Source organism: Macrobrachium nipponense, chromosome 4 (assembly GCF_015104395.2).
Source record: "Macrobrachium nipponense isolate FS-2020 chromosome 4, ASM1510439v2, whole genome shotgun sequence".
NCBI lineage: Eukaryota > Metazoa > Arthropoda > Malacostraca > Decapoda > Palaemonidae > Macrobrachium > Macrobrachium nipponense.
The window spans coordinates 47,465,991-47,479,042 of record NC_061100.1 but is presented as its reverse complement, the minus strand read 5'-3'; the positions used below and the strand labels follow the sequence as shown (position 1 = coordinate 47,479,042).

The following is a 13,052-nucleotide window of genomic DNA, read 5'->3' as shown; positions in this document are numbered from 1 at the left end:
TATTAAAAATAGTATCCAACAAATGATATATCAAATTAAAGCTGAGAGTTTTACTCTTACAATATTGAAAATAGCTTTAGAAATCTGAAAGTTATTGAGGGTAATTCCGCGAATTCCGGACTTTTTTATAGTATGTACTAGATCACAGAATTGACAGATATCCAAAGAGCCAGCCTGAAAGTGGCGAATAACCACTGGTTCCATGCAACGTAAAAGCACGGCCCAAAGCAGCTCCTGTTTCATATTAAAAAAAGAAAAGAAAAAAAAAAACTTCGTCTTTCTTGGAGGAGTTTGGAGTCACTCAGATTTCATCCTTTCTCCCGATCCGCAAATTCTTCCAAAAGTATTCCTTCCGGGTTCACAAAGATGCAGCGAAGACTTTTCTGTGCGAGAACTTTGCCTCCTATTAATTGGTACCTTAAGGATCAAAATGCTTTGCAATGTAGCCTGTCCTCTTCGCTTTCGGAAAAGGAGAGAATCTTCTCCCTCCGCTCACAGTCTTCAGAGACGCCTTGGAAGGCCGAAGGGCATGTTCACAAAGTAGGTATGCAGAAAGCAAGTGCAACAAGCCAAAGTGGGAGAGAGGGAGAGAACAAGTATAAATGTGTGTGTATGTCTGTATGTGAGCGCGCTCACTCGATTCATGTATGCATGTGAGTGTGAATGCTTGTGTATGTGCCAGCCAGAATAGGATGGAAGAGGGGAAGGGAATAGTAACGGGAGAAGGGGAATGAATGTTTGAATGCTTGAATCCTATTTTCTCTCTCTCTCTCTCTCACCCAAACTACTAATATTTTTCTTTGTCTTTACAGATGCAATAAATAACTGAAGGAGATGTCGGCTCAAAGAACCAGATCCAGATGAGGAGGAGCTCCCGGAAGATCACTACAATTACCCTAGACCTTCAGGACAAGAAATGGAAAGGTGACTACCTACTAACCTTCGATTGGGGGCTTGAAAGTTTTGCACTGGCCTGGAGCAGACCCAAAATTGTACCGATCCTGAAGACTAGTCTACTCTTACAAGACAATCAATGGAAAGTTGGCTCACTTCCTTTGCTTGGGGGAGCGAAGGTTGTGCGCTGACCTAGAACAGACCAGAAATTGTACCGATCCTGACGATTAGCCTACTCATACAAGAAAATAAATGGTACCCAACGATTAGCCTACTTATAGAAGAAAATAAATGGAACCCGACGATTAGCCTACTCATAGAAGAAAATAAATGGTACCTGACGATTAGCCTACTCTTACAAGACAATCAATGGAAAGTTGGCTCACTTCCTTTGCTTGGGGGAGCGAAGGTTGTGCGCTGGCCTAGAACAGACCAGAAATTGTACCGATCCTGACGATTAGGCCTAATCATACAAGAAAATGAATGGTACCCAACGATTAGCCTACTCTATAGAAGAAAATAAAGGTACCCGACGATGTAGGCTATTATAGAAGGAAAATAAATGGTACCCGACGATTGCCTACTCATAGAAGAAAATAAATGGTTACCTGGACGATTAGCCTACTCATAGAAGAAAAAAATGTACCTGACGATTAGCCTACTCGTTACAAGACAATAATGGAAAAGTTGGCTCAAAACTTCCTCTTGCTTGGGGGAGCGAAAGGTGTGCGCCTGGCCTAGAACCGACCCAAATTGTACCTAACCTAACGATTAGCCTACTTCATAGAAGAAAATAATTGGAAAAGTTGGCTCAAACTTCCTTGGCTGGGGGAGGCGAAACCGAAAGTTGTGCGCTGCTTAGAACATACCCTTAAATTGGTACTCACCTAACGATTAGCCACCATAGAAGAAAATAATTGCGAAAGTTGGCTCACTTCCTTTGCTTGGGGTGAGCGAAAAGGTTGTAAACGCTGTTAGGAACATCACCTAAAATTGTACCTAACCTAACGATTAGGCCTACTCATAGAAGAAAATAATGGAAAGTTGGCTCACTTCTTGCTTTGGGGAGCGAAGGTGGTGCGCTGGCTTAGAACATAAAAACCCTAAATTGGTACCTAACCTAACCGATTAGCCTATCATAGAAAGAAAAATAATTGGAAGTGGCTCACTTCCTTTGCTTGGGGGAGCGAAGGTTGTGCGCTGGCTTTAGAAAAATACCTAAATTCTTACCTTAACCTAACTGATTAAGCCTAACTCATAGAAGAAAATAATGCGGAAAAGTTGGCTCACTTCCTTTGCGGGGGGGCGAAGTTGTGCGCTGGCTTCTTAGAACATACCCTAAATTGGTACCTAACCCTAAAGGGATTAGCCTACTCATAGAAGAAAATAATTGAAAAGTTGGCCTCAACTTCTTTGGCTTGGGGGGCGAAAGTTGTGCGCCTGGCCTTAGAAAACAGACTCCCTAAAATTGTAACCTAACCTAACGAGTAGCCTACTCATAGAAGAAAATAATTGGAAAGGTTGGCCCACCTTCCTTTGCTTGGGGGGGCGGGGGAAGTTGTGCGAAATGGCTTAGAACCATACCCTAAAATTGTCCCAACCTAACGATTAGCCTACGGTCATAGAAGAAAAATTAATGGAAAGTTGGCCTCATCCTTTTGTGGGGGAGCCCCGAAGGGTGTAAACGTGGCTTAGGAACATAACCCTAAATTGTAACCTAACCCTTAACGGTCGCCTACTCATAGAAGGAAAATAATTGGAAAGTTGGCTCACTTCCCATTTGATTGGGGGAGCGAAAGGTTGTGCGGCGGCTGGCTTAGAAACATACCCTAAACAATTTGTACCTAACCTAACGATTAGCCTACCCTTCAATAGAAGACAAAATAATTGGAAAGTTGGCTCACTTCCTTTGGCTTTGGAGGGGGAGCGAAGGTTGTGCGCCTGGCTTAGAAACATACCCTAAAATGTTTACCATAACCGTAACGATTAGCCTTACTCATAGAAGAAAATAATTGGAAAGTTGGTCTCACTTCCTGTGCTTGGGGGGGCGAAGTTGTGCGCTGGCTTAGAACATAAACCTAAATTGTACCTAACCTAACGATTATCCTACTCTAGAAGAAAATTAATTTGGGAAAGTTTGGCTCCCTACTCCTTTGCTTTAGGGGGAGCGAATGTTGTGCGCTTGGCCTTAGAACATAACCCTAAATTGTACCTAACCTAACGAAATTAGCCTACTCCATAGAAAAGAAAATAATTGGAAAGTTGGCCTCACCAAGTCCTTTGCTTGGGGGCAAATGTTGTGACGCTGCTTAGAACATACCCTAAATTGTACTAACCTAACGCTTTAGCCTACTCAATAGAAGAAAATAATTTGGAAAAGTTGGGCTCACTTCCTTTTGCTTGGGGTTAGGGGGGCGGGTTTGTAACGGCTTGCTTAAGACTACCCTAAATTGTATCTAACCTTGGACTTAGCCGACTCATAGAACGAAAATAATTGGAAATCTTGGCCTCAAAACTTCCTTTGGCTTGGGGGGCGCAGGTTGGCGCTGGTTCAGAACATAACCCTACAATTTGTACCTAACCTTAACGATTCGCCTACTCTAGAAGAAAATAATTGGAAAGTTGGCTCACTTCCTTTGCCTGTGTTGGGGGGGCGAAGGTTTGTGCGCCTTGGCTTATGAACATACCCCTAAATTGTACCTAACCTAGCGCACGATTAGCCTACTCATTAGGAGAAAAGAAAATAATTGGAAAGTTGGCTACACCCTTCCTTTTTGCTTGGGAGGTTGGGGAGGCGAAGGTGTTGTGCGCTGCTTCAGAACAGACCGCCCTAAATTGTACCTAACCTAACATTTAGCCTACTCATGAAGAAGATAAAAATTGGAAGTTTTGGCTCCACTTCCTTTGCTTGGGGGGGCGAAGGTGGTTGGCGGCTACTTAGAACCATTACCCTAAATTTGTACCTAAACTTAACGGGGATTAGCCTACTCATTAGAAGAAATATTGAAATTCAAGGCTCACTCCTTTGCTGGGGGCGAGGTTGTGCCTGGCTTTAGAACCATACCCTAAATTGTACCTGTAACCTAACGATTAGCCTATCTGCAATAGAAAAGAAAATCATTGGAAAGTTTGGCTCACTTTCCTTTGCCTTTGGGGGGGCGAAGGTTGTGCGCGGGGCATATGAACATCCCATAAATTGTACCTAACCAACGGTTAGCCTACTTCATAGAGAAAATCCTATTGGAAGTTGGCTCACTTCCTTTGGGCTTTGGGGAGGCGAAGGTTGTGCGCTGGCTAGCCCATACCCTAAACTTGTAACCTAACCATAACGATTAGCCCTTACTCCATAGAAGGAAATTAATTGGAAAGTTGGCTCACTTCCTTTTGCCTTTGGGTGAGCGCAGGTTGTTGGCGGGGGCAGCGCCTAAACGGACCCTAAAATTGTACCGATCCTGACGATTAGGCCTACTACATTACAAAAAAAATTGGAAGTTGGCTCACTATCCTTTGCCCTTGGGCGGGCGAACAAAGGGTTGGCTCTGCTTAGTAACCATAACCCTACATTGTACCTAACCTTACGATTAACCTACTCATAGAAGAAAAATAATTGGAAAAGTTGGCTCACTTTCCTTTGCTTGGGGAGGGGCGAAGGTTTGTACGCTGCTTAGGAAAATACCCTAAATTTACCTAACCTAACGATAGCTTAACTCATAAAGCCCAGAAAATAAATTGGAAAGGGTATTGGCCTCAACTTCTTTGCCTTGGGTGGCGAAGGTGTGTGCGCTGGGCTTAGAACATACCTTAAATTGGTACCTAACCTAGAACGAAATATCCTAACTCATAGAACAAAAATAATTGGAAAGGTTGGCTCACTAATTCCCTTTGCCCTTTGGGGGAGGGGCGAAGGGTTTGTGCGCTGGCTTAAGAACATAACCCTAAATTGTACCTAACCTAACGATTTAGCCTACTCATAGAACAAATAATTGGAAAGTTGGCTCACCTTCCTTTGCTTGGGGGAGCGAAGGTTGTGGGCGCTGGCCTTAGAAACAGACCCTAATTGTACACTAACCTAACCGATTTAGCCTACTCTAATAGAAAATAATTGGAAAAGTTGGCTCAAACTTCCTTTGCTTTGGGGGCGAAGGTGTTGCGCTTGGCAAATTGAACATACTAATTGGTCCCTAACCTAACGATTCTCCTCCTTTCCATTGAAGAAAATAATTGAAAGTTTGGGCTCACTTCTTTGGGGCTTGGGGGGGCCGACGGTTGGTTGCGCTGGCTTAGCACATAACCCTACAATTGTCCTAACCTTACGATTTAAGCCTACCTCAAATTAAAGAAAATAATTGGAAAGTTGCTCCTTCCTTTAACCTTGGGGAAGCGAAGGTGTGCTTTCAGGCCCTATAACAGACCCAAAATTGTACGATCCTGACGAATGGCCTACTCATTAACAAGAAAATAATTTGGAAAGTTTGGCTATCACTTTCCTTTGCTTGGGGGGGCGAATGGGTTGTGCGCTGGCTTAAGAACATACCCCTAAAATTGTACCTAACCTACGATTAATCCTAACTTCATAAAGAGAAATAATTGGAAAGTTGGCCTCACTTCCTTTGCTTGGGGGAGGCGAAGGTTGGTGCGCTGGCTTAGAACATAAGCGCCTACAAAATTGTACCGAACCTTAACGGATTAGCCTTTACCTCAATAGAAGAATATTGAAAGTTGGCCTTCACCTTATTTGCTTGGGGGGGCGAAGGTTTGTGCGCTGGCATTAGAACATTAGATAAACCCTAAATTAAATTGTACCTAACCTAACCATTAAGCCTAACTCATAGAAGAAAATATTGAAAGTTGGCCTCACTTCCCTTAGCTTGGGGGAACGAAAAGGTTTGTCGCTGCTTAGGAACAAAGTACCCTAAATTTGGTACCTAACCTAACATTTAGCCTACTCATAGAAGAAAATATTGGAAAGTTGGCTCACTTCTCCATTTGCTTGGGGGGGCGAAGGTTTGTTGCGCTGGCTTAGAACAACCTAAGTGGTACCTCCCTTAACGAACAGCCTACCCTCAAATTAGAAAAAATAATTGGAAAGTTTGGCTCACGGTTCCTTGCTTGTGGGGGGCGAAGGTTGTGCGCTGGCCTTAGAACAAATCCCCTAAATTGGTACCTAAATAACCGTTAGCCTACCCTAGAAGAAAATAAATTGGAAAGTTTGGCTCACCTTCCTTTGCTTGGGGGAGGGGGGCGAAGGTTTGTGCGATGGCATAGAACATAATACCCTAAATTGTAACCTAACCTAACCGATTAGCCTAACTCATAGAAGAAATTAATTAGAAAGTTGGCCCTCAAACTTCCTTTGCTTGGGGAGCCGAATGGTTGTGCCTGATTTGTGTGGCTTAGAACATACCCTATTGTACCTAACCACCTAACACTTACCGACTCCTATAAGAAAATAATTGGAAAGTTTGCTCCTTCCTTTGCTTGGGGGAGCGAAGGTTGTGCGCTACCTTAAGAACAAAATAACCCCAAATTTGTTACCGGAATCCTTGGAACAGTACCTACCTCATTGAGAGAACCTAATTGGGAAGTTGGCTTGCACTTCCTTTGGGCTTTGGGGGGCGAAAGGTTGTGCGCTGGCTTAGGGAACATACCCTTAAATTTGTCCAATAACCCTTACGAAATTTAGCCTAACTCGCTAGAAGGAAAATAGTTGGAAAGTTGCTCACTTCCTCGTGCTTGGGGGGCGCGAAGGTTGTGCGATGGCCTTAGAACATCCTAAATTGTACCTAACCTAACGATTAAGCCTAAAACTCAATTAAAGGAAAATAAATTGAAATTGGGCTCACCTTCCTTTGCTTGGTTGGGGGGGCGAAGGTTGTGCGCGTGGCTTAGAACAATACCCTAAATTGTCACCTAACCTTAACGAATTAAGCCTTACTCCATTAGAAGAAAATAATTGAAAGTTGGCTCACCTTTCCTTTGCTTGTTGGGGGAGCGAAGGTTGTGCGGCTGGCTTAGAACATACCCTAAATTGTACCTAACCCTAATCGAATTAAGCCTACATCATAAGAAGAAAATAAAATTGGAAAGTTTCGCTTCGGAAACTGTTTCCTTTGGGCTTGGGGGAGCGCCAGGTTGTGCGCTGGCTTTAGAACATTACCCTTAAGGATACCTAACCGTTAAACGGGGGATTAAGCCTACTCATAGAAGGAAAAATATTGAAAAGTTGGCTCCTTCCTTTGCTTGGGGAGCGAAGGTGTTACACTGGCTTAGAACATACCCTAAATTGTACCTAACCTAAACGATTAGCCTACTCAATAGAAGAAAATAATTTGGGAAAGTTGGCTCACTTCCTTTGCTTGGGGGAGCGAAAGGTTGGTTGTGCGCTGGCTTTAGAACAAGACCTAATTGTACCAACCTTTTTAACCGATTAGCCTAACTCATAGAAGAAATGCAAAAAATTGGGCAGGTTGGCCTCACTTCCTTGCTTGGGAGCGAAGGTTGTGCGCTAGCTTAAGAACAAAGACCCTAATTGGTACCTAACCTAAACGATTTGACCTACTCATAGAAGAAATAATTGAGAAAAAAAGTTGCTCCACTTCCTTTGCTTGGGGAGGGGGGGCGAAGGTTGTGCGCTGGCTTAGAACTACCCTAAATTGTAAACCTTAACCTAACGATTAGCCTAACTCATAAGACGGAAATATTTGGAAAGTTGGCTTCACCGTTAATTCCTTGAGCTTGGGGAAGCGAAAGGTTGTGAGCTTGGCTTAAAGACATACCCTAAATTTGTACCTACACCTAACCATTTACCTTTACGCATTAGAAGGGGGGAAAATCATTGGAAATTGGCTCACTTCCTTTGGCTTTTGGGGGCAAGGTTGAGCGCTGGCTTAGAAACATACACCCTAAATTGTACCTAACCGCCTAACCGATTAAGCCTACTCATAAGAAGAAACCAAATTGGGAAAGTTGGCTCACGAAGTTTCCTTTGCTATGGGGAGCGAATGTTGTGCGCTGGCCTAAGAACAGAAGCCCAAAATTGTAACAAACCTAACCTATTATGCCTACTCCATAGAAGACAAACATTGGAAAGTGTGGCTTTCACTTCCTTTACTTGGGGGAGCAAAGTTGTGCGCTGTGCCTACAAACAAAATACCCAAAATTGTTTACGTTTTTAACCTTCACAATTATCCTACTTCCATATAAACAACATGGAAAAGTTGGGCTCACTTCCTTTTGGGCTTGGGGAGGCGAATGGTTTGTGGCGCTGGCCTTAGAACAAGCCAAATTGTAACCCTAAACCTTACGATTAGCCTAACTCCATATAAGACAACCATTGGAAAGCTGGGCCTCACTTCCTTTGCTTTGGGAGCGAGGTTGGGCGCTGTCGCCTAGAACGAAAACCCTGAATTGGTAAACCGATCCTTGGACTTAGTCCTACTTCCATTTAGAAGACAATCAATTGGGAAAGTTGGCCTCAATTCCTTTGGCTTGGGGGGAAAGCCCAATTGTACCGATCCTGGAACGATTAGCCTAACCTAGGATGAAAATCCCAATGGAAAGTTGGCTCACTTCCTTTGCAACCTTGGGGGGTCGAACGATTGTTGAGCTGGCCCTAGAAACAGACCCTGAATTGACCGATCCTGACGATTAGCCTAAAACTAATTAGGAAAAAATAATTGGAAAGTTGGCTACACTTCCTTTTCCTTTGGGGGGGCGACCAGGTTGTTTGCGCTTTAGGCCTAGGGGACAACCCTGAATTGGTTACCGATTCCCTGGACGCTTAGGCCTATCTCCATTAAGAATAACATAATGGAAAGTTGGGCCTCACTGCCAATTCTTTGCTGGGGGGGGGCAAGCCTTGTGCGCATGGCCTTAGAATATACCCAAAACTTGTACTCTTAACCTGACAATTAGCCACTCATAGAAAGAAAGTAAATTGGAAAGTTTGGGCATCACTTCCTTTGCTTGGGGAGCGAAGAAGGTTGTGCGCTGGCTTAGGAACATAACCCGAAATTGTACCCTAAACCTAAACGATTACCTAACTCCATAGAAGAAATATTGGAAAAGTTGCTCACTTCCTTTGCGTGGTTGGAGCCGAATAGGTTTGCGCTGCCCTAAAAGACCCAAATTGTCAAAATAATCCTTGGAAAACATTAGGCCTCTCATAGAAGACAATAATTGAAGTTTTGGTCACTTCCTTTGCTTGGGGGGGTCCGAAGGTTGTGCGCTGGTCTTTAGAAAACAAACCCTAAATTTGTACCGACCTTAACGATCTTAGCCTACTCATAGAAGAAAAATTAATTGGTAAGTTTGGCTCCACCTTTGCCTTTGGCTAGGGGGGGCGAAGGTTGTGCGCATGGCTTAGAACATGACCCTAAATTGTACGCTAACCTAACGATTAGCCTACGCATAGAAAGGAAAATAATTGGTAAAGTTGGGCTCACTTTCCTTTGCTTGGGGGAGGCGAAGGTTGGTTTGCGCCTTTGCTATAGAACTAAACCCTAAATAAATTGTACCTAACCTAACGATTAGCCTAACTCATAGAAGAAAATAATTGGTAAAGTTGGCTACACTTCCTTTGCTTGGGGGAGGGGGGCGAAGGTTGTGCGCTGGCTTTAGAAGCATACCCTAAATTGTACCTTAACCTGAACGATTTAGCCTACTCATACAAGAAAATAATTGGTAAAAGTTGGCCTCACTTCCTTTGGCTTGGGTTGGGGAGCGAAGGTTTGCGGCTTTGGCTATTGAAACAGACCCTAATTGGACCTTTAACCTACGATTAGCCCTCCGCATAGAAGGAAATAAGTTGAAGAGTTTGCTCCCAAAACTTCCTTGCTTTGGGGGAGCGAAGGTTTTTGTGCTGGCTTTAGAACATACCCTAAATTTACCTAACCTAGAACGATTAGCCTACTCATAAGAAGGAAAATAAAATTGGAAAGTGTTGGCAAATTCCTTCCTTTGCTTGGGGGAGCGGCCCTAAATTGTACCTAACCTTAACGACCTTTAGAATACTCAAGGAGAAATAATTGGGAAAGGTTGGCTCACTTCCTTTGGGCTTGGGGGAGGCGAAGGTTTTTTGGCGGCTGGCTTGAGACAGACCCTAAATTGTACCTAACCTAACGATTAGCCTACTCCAACTAGAAGAAAATAATTGGAAAGGTTTGGCTCACCTTCCTGTTGCTATTGGGGGGGGCGAAGGTGTGGCGCTGGCTTTAGAACATACCCTAAATTGTACCTAACCCTAACGAATTTATCCTACTCATAGAAGAAAATAAAATTGCGGAAAGATTGGCTGCACTTTCCTTTGCTTGGGGGAGGGGGCGAAAGGTTGTGCGCTGGCTTAGAACATACCCTAAATTGATAACCTAACCAACGAATTTAGCCTACTCAGAGAAGAATATTGAAAAGTTGGCTCACTTCCTTTGCTTGGGGGGGGCGAAAGTTGTTGCGGCTGGCTTAGAACATATACCCCTAATTTACCTAACCTTAACCGATTTAGCCTACTCATTAAGGGGGAAGAAATAAACGGAAAGTTGGTCACATTCCTTTGGGGCTTGGGGGGGCGAGGTTGTGCCTTGCTTAGGAACATACCCTAAATTTGGTAGACCTAAACCTAACGATTAGCCTACGCATAGAAAGGAAAATAATTGGAAAAGTTGGCTCAACTTCCTTTGGCTTGGGGGAGCGGAAGGTTTTGCGCTGGCTTAGAACATTACCCTAATTTGTTACTAACCTTTAACGGGGTTTAGCCTACTCTAGAAGAAAATAATTGGAAGTTGGCTCACTCGGCTTCTTTGCTTGGGGGGGCGAAAGTTGTGCGCTGGGCTTAGAGAACATAGACCCTAAATTGTTTACTAACCTAACGATTACCTACTAATAGAAGAAAATAATTGAAAGTTTGGGCTCACTTCCTTTGCTTGGGGGGCGGAAGGTTGGTTTTGCGCCTGCCTAGAAAGGACCCAAATTGGTTACGATCTCTGACGATTTAGCCTATCCCATAGAAGAAATATTGGAATTTGGCTCACTTCCTAAATGCCTTGGGGGAGCGAAGGTTTGGTGCGCTGGCTTAGACACATACCCTAAATTTTAACCTAACCTAACCGTTAGCCTAACTCATAAGAATAAAATAATTGGAAAGTTGGCTCACCTTGCTTTGCTTTGGGGGGGAGCGAAAGGTTTGTGCACTACTTAGAACAGACCCTAAATTGTACCTAACCTAACGTTAGCCTACTCATAGAAGAACAATAAAAATTGGAAAGTTGGCCTCAAACTTCCTTTGCTTGGGGCGAAGGTTGTGCGCTGGGCTTAGAACATTCCCTAAATTTGTACCTTGGGGGACCTACAATTAGCCTACTCCTAGTAAGAATAATTGGAAAGGTTTGGATCACTTGCTTGGGGGAGCGCAAGGTTTTGTGCGCTGGCCTTAGAACAGAGCCCTAAACTTGTACCTAACGCCTAACAACGATTAGGCCTACTCATTAAGAAAAAAATACAATTGGAACTTGGCTCACTTCCTTTGCTTGGGGGAGCGAAGGTTTGTGCGCTGGCTTTAGAAACAACCCTAATTTGGTACCTAACCTCACGATTAGCCTACTCATAAAGAAAATAATTGAAAGTTGGAAAACTCAACTTCCTTTGCTTTGGGGGGCGGAAAGGTTGTTGCGGCTGGCTTAGAACATTACCCTAATTGTACCTACCTAACGTTTAGGGGGCCAACTCATAGAAGAAAATAATTGGAAGTTGGCTCCCTCAGGTTCCTTTGCTTGGGGGAGCGAAGGTTTTGTTCAACTTGCTTGAACAGACCCTAAATTGTACCTAAACCTAACGATTAGTCCTACTCAATAGAAGAAAATAATTTGGAAAGTTTGGCTGCCAGCTTGGGCAGCTTTCCGTTTGCCTTGGGGAGGGGCGAAGGTTGAGCGCTGGCTTAGAACATACCCTAAATTGTACCTAACCGCCTAACTGATTTAGCCTACTCATAGAAACAAAACAATTGGAAAGTTTGGCTCACCTTCCCTTTGCTTTGGGGGGACGAAGGTTGTGCTGCTGGCCTTAGAAAACAGGCCCTAAAATTTGTCACCAAACCTAACGATTAGTCCTACTCTAGAAGAACAAATAATTGGAAAGTTGGCTCACTTCCTTGCTTGGAGAGCGAAAGGTGTTGCGCTGGGCTAGAAAAGACCCTAAATTGTAACCTAACCCCTAACGGGGATTAGCCACTTCATAGAAGAAAATTTAATTGGAAAAGGTTGGCTCACTTCCTTTGCTTAGGGGGGGCGAAGGTTGTTATGGCGGCTTAGGAATAATACCCTAAATTGTACCCAAACCTAAGGATTAGCCTACTCATAGAACAAAATAATTGGAAAGTTGGCCTCCACTTTTTCCTTTGCTTGGGGGGGCGCAAAGGTTGTTGCGCGGCTAGGAAACTAACCCTAAATTGTTACCTAACCTAAACGATTAGCCTACTCAAGAAGAAAAATAATTGAAAATTGGCTCAACTTCCTTTGCTTAGGGGGTTAGCGAAAGGTTTGTGCGCCTGGCTTGAAATACATAAACCTGAAATTAGTACCTAACCTAACTGATTAGCTACTCATAGAAGAAAATAATTGGGAAAGTTGGCTACTTCCTTTGTTGCTTGGGGGAGCGAAGGTTGTGCGCTGGCCTGAACCGACCCAAATTGTACCGATCTGACGATTAGCCTACTCATAAAGACATATCAATGAAGTTGGCTCCAATTCCTTTGCTTGGGGTGGGACAGCCCAATGTAACGATCCTGACGATAACCTACTCATAGAAATAATAATTGAAGTTGGCTCCTTCCTTTTGCTTGGGCGAATGATTGTTTGCGGCTGGGGGCCTGAACCCACCTGAATTGGTACCTTGATCCTTGAGATCAGCCTACTCCATATAAGAAATAATTGGAAGTTGGCCTCACTTCCCTTTGCCTTGGGGGGGCGAAGGTTTGCGCGTGGCCTAGAACAGCCCGACCCTGAATTGTTACCGATCCTGGACGATTTAGCCCTAATCATAGAAGAAAATATGGAAAGTTCGGGCTCACTTCCTTTGCTTGGGGGGCGAAGGTTGGGTGCGCGGCTTAGAACATTACCCCAAAATTTTGTACCTAAACCTGGGGGGGCCAATTAGCCTACTTCCAGAAG

At 43.8% G+C, this 13,052-nt stretch overlaps 1 long non-coding RNA gene across 1 annotated transcript; it reads left to right on the top strand.

Annotated features, from left to right (window-relative positions):
* On the top strand, nt 1-1,257 carry LOC135211645 (uncharacterized). The gene is made up of 2 exons (XR_010313689.1): nt 1-540; nt 813-1,257. It is a non-coding gene; the product is annotated as an uncharacterized LOC135211645 (long non-coding RNA).
* Nucleotides 1,258-13,052: the final 11,795 nt, after the last annotated feature.